A 9,269-nucleotide genomic window follows, 5' to 3' on the forward strand; every position below is an offset into this window, starting at 1 on the left:
GCCTTGCTTGTTTCTGTTTATCGGTGTAAATAAACCCATTAGCATCGTTCACCAGACTCATTCGGATACTAAATCGCTGCAGTTCATTTTGCCCACTTTATCAAAACTTGCGAATAGCGAGTAGCTACCGAAATTGTAATTTAGAAAGATAAATAATTGTTTACAGCTTGTTTTGAGTTGTGACGAGTGAAAAACTTGAAACTCTTAATGTGGACTTAATGTGGAATCCACACCCACTGAAAACGCTGACCTAAATTGGACTGGTATGGAACGCACTCCGCCCAGTCAGTTCACACAATACGCAGAAAAAGGTCTCATCCTCACTGACTGCCGGTTCTCCGAGGGATAGGCTAGATAGACACAGTGCAGCCTTGAATCACTCAGCCCACAAATCAGTGCAAAACACACGCATTTAAAAGCTTGTAATGTACAAATTTAAAAGAGAATACGAATATCGTTGCGTTTTAATTTTTACCCATGACTATTCACCGTCGGCAAGTTGATAACGACGAACGCAAGCCGCTGATAAAAGTCGGTAGGTCTCCACAGAACAGCTATATTTAGAGTGAATAGAGTCCTACCTGGGATGGGTTCCGACTTTGCTCCTTGAGTCAAGGCTGTCTTTTCCCTTATTTTTCTTCAGAGGCGTCCGCACAGCATGGCCAGGCTCCCCTCTGCTGCTAACAGTATGCGTCGTATATTTTATAACACGTCACAAACCAACCGAAAGAAAAATACGTGAAAAAACTCGAGCCGAAGCAAAGTGATGATGCGCCTTCAGCGGTCAATGGAGCAGGAGTGCAGTCTCACGCTCGATCTTGACTGCGCAGGCAGTGTACAGGCTTGGACAGCTCCCGTGCTGAAATACCGCGCCCAACGGTCTTCTCAGGACAGTTCAGCAAGTTAATAAAACAATTATGAAACAGAATTGCGGCGGAAAGCCACAATTGAGACACGGAAACTGTTTTATTTATCAGAATGCAGCCTCTTACGTTTGTTATTTTATGATGAAAATATATGGAAAAATATCCTCACTCTACAACAAGGAAGAGCTCCGAGTTCCACGGAAGACGGCACTGAATCCGGAATGCGAGTCGTCTTCGCTGGGAGGCGAACGGGGGAGGGGGGTTGCAAGTGACGTTACTCTCGGGAAACACCAATAACAATTCAGAGTTGTTGGTGGACTGCATCATTTGAGCATTACAGTATGGGCAGACGGCGATATAAAGAAATAACTATAAAACGTGGTTAAGATTTTGCTGTAGATGTCTTCTCTCTGAGTACTACACTACATTAAAATAAATGTGGCTGTACTGTCACAGACCTGTTGTTACCAGGAATGATTTGACTTGTGGGCATATTCTCAAAAAAAGAAAAAGAAAAAAAGAACAGAAATCGCGTATCTATTTTATAGAAACAAGTCTACAAAAGTGTGTTTGTATCTCTGAGTGTGTGTTTTGCATGCATATGTGTGTGTGTTTGTGTTTTATACAAGTACAGAGAAAACACTTGTGTACTGCACATGATTAAGCTATTTTTCATTGCACTGCAAGTTACAGTCGGGTCCATAAATATTGGGACATCAACACAATTCTCCTCTTTTTGGCTCTATACACCACCACAATGGATTTGAAATGAAACGAACAAGATCTGCTTTAACTGCAGACTTTCAGCTTTAATTTGAGGGTATTTACATCCAAATCAGGTGAATGGTGTAGGAATTACAACAGTTTGTATATGTGCCTCCCACTTTTTAAGGGACCAAAAGTAATGGGACAAACTAACAATCATGAATCAAACTTTCACTTTTTACTACTTGGTTGCAAATCCTTTGCAGTCAATTACAGCCTGAAGTCTGGAATGCATATACATCACCAGACGCTGGATTTCATCCCTGGTGATGCTCTACCAGGCCTCTACTGCAACTGTCTTCAGTTCCTGCTTGTTCTGGGGCATTTTCCCTTCAGTTTTGTCTTCAGCAAGTGAAATGCATGTTCAATCGTATTCAGGTCAGGTGATTGACTTGATCATTGCATAACATTCCACTTCTTTGCCTTAAAAAACTCTGGTTGCTTTCGCAGTATGCTTTGGGTCATTGTCCATCTGCACTGTGAAGCGCCGTCCAATGAGTTCTGAAGCATTTGGCTGAATATGAGCAGATAATATTGCCCAAAACATTTCAGAATTCATCCTGCTGTTTTTGTCAGCAGTCACATCATCAATAAATACAAGGGAACCAGTTCCATTGGCAGCCATACATGCCCACGCCATGACACTACCACCACCATGCTTCACTGATGAGGTGGTATGTTTTGGATCATGAGCAGTTCCTTTCCTTCTCCATACTCTTCTCTTCCCATCATTCTGGTACAAGTTGATCGTTGTCTCATCTGTCCATAGGATGTTTTTCCAGAACTGTAAAGGCTTTTTTAGATGTTGTTTGACAAACTCTAATCTGGTCTTCCTGTTTTTGAGGCTCACCAATGGTTTACATCTTGTGGTGAACCCTCTGTATTCACTCTGGTGAAGTCTTCTCTTGATTGTTGACTTTGACACACATACACCTACCTCCTGGAGAGTGTTCTTGATCTGACCAACTGTTGTGAAGGGGTTTTTCTTCACCAGGGAAAGAATTCTTCTGTCATCCACCACAGTTGTTTTCTGTGGTCTTCCGAGTCTTTTGGTGTTGCTGAGCTCACCGGTGCATTCTTTCTTTTAAAGAATGTTCCAAACAGTTGATTTGGCCACACCTAATGTTTTTGCTATCTCTCTGATGGGTTTGTTTTGATTTTTCAGCCTAATGATGGCTTGCTTCACTGGTAGTGACAGCTCTTTGGATCTCATATTGAGAGTCCCATTACTTTTGGTCCCTTAAAAAGTGGGAGGCACATATAGAAACTGTTGTAATTCCTACACCGTTCACCTGATATGGATGTAAATACCCTCAAATTAAAGCTGAAAGTCTGCAGTTAAAGCATATCTTGTTCGTTTTCATTGTGGTGGTGTATAGAGCCAAAAAGAGGAGAATTGTGTCGATGTCCCAATATTTATGGACCTGACTGTATGTGAAGCCAAATACCAAATCACTCTAAAAACATATTCCCCTTAAAGTGATAAGCAACACACTTCAGGCATGGGTGGTATTTCACATTAAGCAGGGAATGGTAATTAAAATGTAACATGCATCTAGATGTGTGTTTGTGTGTGTGCGTGTATACAAAATAGGTGGTTATTTAGTCGTGATGATTTTTAATTAATTTTCAAGAAAATTAATAGCTTTTCTCATGCTGTATGTAATTAAAAATGATAAATAATTTATACATTACAAAACACCCGTTGCATTCCCATCGGAATGTGATCATGCGTTCATCATTTACAAGCAGTAAATCATAATCCCCTGGCTTCACCCTCACTAAGAATAAGATACCCGTTCACCAAACCGCTGATTCAGCTCCCACATAGTTTTCCCTCATATGTATTAGATCTGTTAAAGGTGCTTTTGATAGATTCACACACAGTTTGCCCTCATATGTATTAAATCTGTTGAAAAAGGCTTGTGGATAGATTCACACACAGTTTTCCCTCATATGTATAAGATCTGTTGAAAAATGCTTGTGGGTTCTGTGTTTTTGTAACTTTATTATTTTTCATATTCCCCTGTGATGTCTGTGTCTTTTTGTGGCTCTGAGCCTGAGTCACTTCCCTGTCTGCGTGATTCACTATTCCACTATTAGGGGCGACATGGCTCAGGCAGTAAGAGCAGTCGTCTGGCAGTCGGAGGGTTGCCGGTTCGATCCCCCACCCGGGCTGTGTTGAAGTGTCCCTGAGCAAGACACCTAACCCCCAAATGCTCCTGAAGACCTGAAGAGCTGGTCTGTGCCTTGCATGGCAGCCAATCGGCGTTGGTGTGTGAGTGTGTGTATGAATGGGTGAATGAGAAGCATCAATTGTACAGCGCTTTGGATAAAGGCACTATATAAATGCCAACCATTTACAATTCAGGTGTTTTCAGAATTTTCCGGTTACCCACGATTCCTTCTCCGTCTCGTTTTATTTGCATCCCGCTTTCTCTCCATTCATGTTTGTAGCACTAATCTACTATTCTCGACTAACATAGAATTTGTACAGTACTAATATTAACACACTAATATGTTTGTCTAACTAACAAAGTAAGATTCACTAGTTTATAGTTTAATCACATAACTAACATATTAACATTCTCCCTATTTCTGCACTGCTCTGAGCTCCACCTCCCTGTTCTCTGATTGCCTGCCTTAAGTCTGTGAAGTGTTCGCACATGTTCTGTAACTATTACTACATTCCTTCTGTCATCTTATCCTGTCTTACGTTGGTTCCTGTGTCCCACAATCCTGACATATTACATCTGTTGAAAAATGTTTGTGGATAAATTCACACACAGTTTGCCCTTGTTTGTATTAGATCTCTTGAAAAAATGCTTATGGATGGATTCACACTTGAGCAGTTGGCCTGGGAGAGGGTTTATTTCCTTGGGCTGTTCTGACTGTGGAGATGATGTACTGCAAACCCACCCAGGCACCCAATCATTGAAGAGGAATGAAAAAGCAAGATAATGAATCGCTGGAGAGCTACATTTATAAAGCTCCTAGCCCTTTCTCATATTTTATCTCTCTCTCTCTCTGTCTCTCTCACCCTCCAACCCCCTGCCCTCCCCTCCCCTCTCTCTCGTCCCGAGAAGCAAAGCACATAGACCCAATTCTCATTCTTTATCATTAATTAATTTGCCGTTTTTAGCAGATGATTTTTTTGTATCAACCAGAAGAGTATCACATATCGGGGCATCGCACGGTTAAACTAAGCTGCAATTCAGTCTGCAAGCACAATGACTCTGTGGTGTTTTAGTCTAGTGCTTCTGCGTCAGGCCACACTTAGTTTCTAAGATCACATTAAACTCCGCTCTTACCATCACATTAGTGCAGATGGATGGGCGAGTGGACAGTGAGTGTGTCAAAGTAAAAAGCCAAATAGAAATTTTTCCCCCATTTCCAACTCCAAGATTTTCACATTTCCTTTTTATAGAATCATAAAAAATAACAACAATTAAACAATGACAGCAATAACAACAACAACATTATTTAAAAAATAACAATAATAATATCAATGATCATCATTATCATCATCACAACCTATTAACCTGATACAGTGGGGAGCAAATGTTTGGGCGCCCCTGGTTTAAATGTCTGTTTCAATGAATCTGTTTGTGAGCAAAAGCAAACCTGAACTCTAAATGGTACAGAGTTAAACATGAGACCAAGATTGCTTTCTATTTCCATTTTTAGTGTTTATAAATGATAAAAAAAGGAGAAGGGCCCTATACACAAAGATTGGGAACCCTTCTTAATTATTCTTCGTTACTGTTGAAAAAGATGATTACTAAGGCCCAGACCCAGGTGATTTCCTCATTAGGGCTTTAATGAGTCATATAAGTATAATTCCAGGGCTGAACTTTTTATTCTGAAGTAACTCCATGCCTTCTAATGTATCCAACTGCAGTGGCTGTTCTGTCAGGTGTTAACGACCATGGGTTCCTCTAAACACTTGTCCAAGGATTTCATAATGAAGATGGTTCATTTCCACCAAGAAAGGGAAGGCAATAAGAACTCCCTCAATGTTTCAAACTACCGATTTCTACTGTCAGAAACATTATTAGAAAACGGAAGGTAAATGGAACAGTTAAAGTCAAGGCAAGGTCTGGAAGACCAAGAAAGCTTTCAGATAGAATGGCTCAAGACCTGGTGAGAAATGTTCAGAGGAACCCACATATCACAGCAAAAGAGCTGCAAAAAAGAGTAGCAGGCACAGGTCTAACTATTCACAGGACAACAATATAACATACTTTTTGGCCACCTCTAAAGAAGGTATATTTGGAGAAAAAAGGGTGAAGCAAGGAGGTGGATCCATCATGCTTTGGGGTTGTGTGGCAGCTGGGGGCACAGGAAATATTGTGCGAGTGGAAGGAAAATGGATTCTATGAAATACTGAGAAATTCTAGAAGCTAATGTTCAAAGGTCAGTCGAGACATTGAAGTTAAAGAGAGGTTTGGTATTCCAGCAAGACAATGACCAAAATCATACCTCAAAATCAACTATTAAGTACCTCCAGGAAAGACAGATGAAGGTTTTGGAATGGCCTCTACAGCCTCAGACTTGAATATTATTGAAAATCTGTGGAGAGATTTTGAACATGCCGTTCATGCAAGGAAGCAGAAAAATATTTCTAAGCTTGAGGTGTTCGGCCAAGAAGAATGGAGAAAAATTCCAAAAGCTACAGCAAGCGTTTACAAGCTGTTACCAAAGTACTGACAGGGTTCCCAAACTTTTGCACAGGGCCTTTTTCCTTTTTCTTTATTATTTTTATACAAAATAAATAAAATAAAAAGTATTTGCTTTAAAATGTGAAGAAATGCGTCATGTTTAACGTTGTACCATTTAGAGGTCAGGTTCGCTCACACATATATTCAATAAAAGGCTTTTTGTCCAGGGGTGCTCACATTTTTTCACATGACTGTATATGCTAATAATCATCCTCATAATTTTGTATTTATTTTCTTTGTAGTCACAATAATAATTTGTGTTACAATTTCAAAGAAGGGGTTCATCAAATGCAAAAGGCTTCAGATAGAGATTGCATTCCCTCTGCTTTACTGGCCACATAAAGAGATAATAAACGGGACACAGTCATAAATCTACACAATCACTCCAGCAGGAATTGCAGTAATTCTGCTGACCTCAGCAAAGCAAGACCTCATTGGCTTAATGGCCACTTGCCTCTCTGCGGCAGCACTAGCCAATCAGAAAGCAGGGATGCAGCCTAGGCTGATGACAGTGAATCTGTACATAAGGCGCGCCATCTCTTATGGAAAATGTATAAGGCGGACATTTCACACAATCCACTGAAACAGATTTTTTGTCTGTATGATGACATTATTTTTTACCAAGAAAGGACAACATCTTTTAAACTCTATTACGAGTAAGTGCATGCAAATAAGAGTGATTAACATCTGAATAAACCCCTCCTACGACTGCTGTGAGACCCAACCGGAATGGATTTCTCACGCAATTATTGTAATAACTGAACTGAAACTAATGCCGAACCAAAATAGACTCCAACTGTCCAACTGCTATGATAGAAAATTACAATAGACTCCTCCCACGATAACCATAATACATAATATATCATTATGACCTGAAAATCAGCAGGAGAGAAGTTAAAATGGTTGAAAAAATCTGAAACAGGGCCAGTGATCAAAGTAAGGCTCTGTATTCTTAGCAAAGGATGATCGAGTGCCTTCTTGAGTCCTGAACACAACAGCCAGTGCCAGAGCAATCTGGAGCCAATCTGGAGCCAAAAGATGTGAGCAACAAGCTAATGGACATAATATCTTACTCTGATGCACACATACAGTACCTTCACCAAGGCATTAGCGTGACCATCTGGCCTGGGCAATGATGCTCACTGCACCGTGATCCAAATGAACCCCTCTGTATGCTGTGTCACAGGTCGAGTTAAATATCCCCAGCAGAACATTTCCCAGCCAACTCACAATGTTGCTGAAAAGTTTTGTCAATGCTATATCATCGTAACCACATTGTGAGAATGTTTTGCATTGGCCGGAAAGTCGCGGAAACGCATGATTTGCTCAGGGAGCCATCAGGTAAATCACACAGACTATTAAATACGGAGAACCGGTCGTATACGTGCTCCGAGGTCGACCCGCGGCGAATGACGTCATCGACCTTGCGCGTCTCCAATTGGTTCCCGTCCCATTATTCATTCCATCCTTTAACAGTCATAAATCTTACACGACACCATAATGCCAGGACAGAACTGCAGCATGGACTGTCGGAGAGTACCGCTAATGAGCCAGGACTCACAGTATAATTGGGCTCTCTGTAAGGTATGCCTAAGTGTGCTCTCATTAGTCAGATGCAGGTGGTGTGACAGAAAGTCTGGATGATGACCAGCACCCTCTCAATGCAAATGTGATGCTGTGGCAAATATAGTAACAATTACGGTGCACCACAGGTGGATGCTAACTGCACAGCTGTGATGTGAAGGACTCTATATATACAGTATATCTGTCCAGGTGCTTTCACATAGGAACGGGAAGATATGGTCACACTGTAAAGTGAGGTTCAGGATTCGGCATGAATTAATATAGTTGTTCGTTGTGAATTCAGAATGCACAAATATATTCATCCATCCATTATCTTAACCTGCTGATCCTGAATAGGGTCGCAGGGGGCTGGAGCCTGTCCCAGCATACATTGGGCGAAAGGCAGGAATACACCCTGGACAGGTCGCCAGTCCATCGCAGGGCACACACACCATTCACTCACACACTAATACCTACGGGCAATTTAGACTCTCAAATCAGCCTAACCTGCATGTCTTTGGACTGTGGGAGGAAACCGGAGCACCCGGGGGAAACCCATGCAGACACGGGGAGAACATGCAAACTCCGCACAGAGAGGCCCCGGCCCACGGGGATTCGAACCCAGGACCTCCTTGCTGTCAGGCGGCAGTGCTACCCACCGCACCATCTGTGCCGCCCCAAAATATATTCATTCGGCATGAAATTAACTTTTCATCAGTTGATGCATTTGTTCACTACACAGTTGAATTAATGATGTATTACATTAACAAAGCTGTACAGATTAACTTCTCAGTAGTTCGTTAATAACCACTGTAGTTAATGCCAGTTCACATAAGCTAATTGTGAAGTCATTTTATCGACTGTTACATTCACATTTTGGCACACACTGTACATAGCTGACATGCATACACAAGGGTTTAGGCAGGGAGCAGAAAGAATGGCAAGATGCCAGTGTCACAGCTGATAGTAGCATTTACATAAACCTACAACATGAAGTTGTACAGTGTGTGTAAGAGGCTGAGAACATAATGGCAAGCACGTTATATTATGTAGCCAATTGGCTTGAAGGCACAGTGTTAGATGCAACATTGCGGTGGCTAGTGAAAGTGTGGTTCAAAATTAAAGTATGTGTGACATACTGTAGTAACAGAACTGACAAGAACACCAGTGTGAAATTTCAGTCTGTTAAAATGTAGACTTCTGGACTTCTCTCCATATCATATGTAATACCATCCGTGCCAAAAAAATGAAGCGTAAAGGAGTCCATCACAGTACACCGGGGGACGCACTGAAAATATTGCGTGAGAGTTGTGTTAACAGGAATTTGGATGTGCACGGACATATTGCCCAACAG

General features: G+C 41.4%; 1 protein-coding gene across 1 annotated transcript in view; it reads right to left on the reverse strand.

The window, feature by feature from the left end:
* Nucleotides 1–1,074, reverse strand: part of LOC133140759 (PHD finger protein 24-like) — a 32,308-nt gene extending 31,234 nt beyond the window's left edge. The window contains exon 1 of the mRNA XM_061260937.1: nt 582–1,074. The gene's annotated coding sequence lies outside the window, so the exon portion shown is untranslated. The remainder of the gene's footprint in view (nt 1–581) is intronic.
* Between the last annotated feature and the right edge of the window lie 8,195 nt (nt 1,075–9,269).

Source organism: Conger conger, chromosome 11 (genome assembly GCF_963514075.1).
Source record: "Conger conger chromosome 11, fConCon1.1, whole genome shotgun sequence".
NCBI lineage: Eukaryota > Metazoa > Chordata > Actinopteri > Anguilliformes > Congridae > Conger > Conger conger.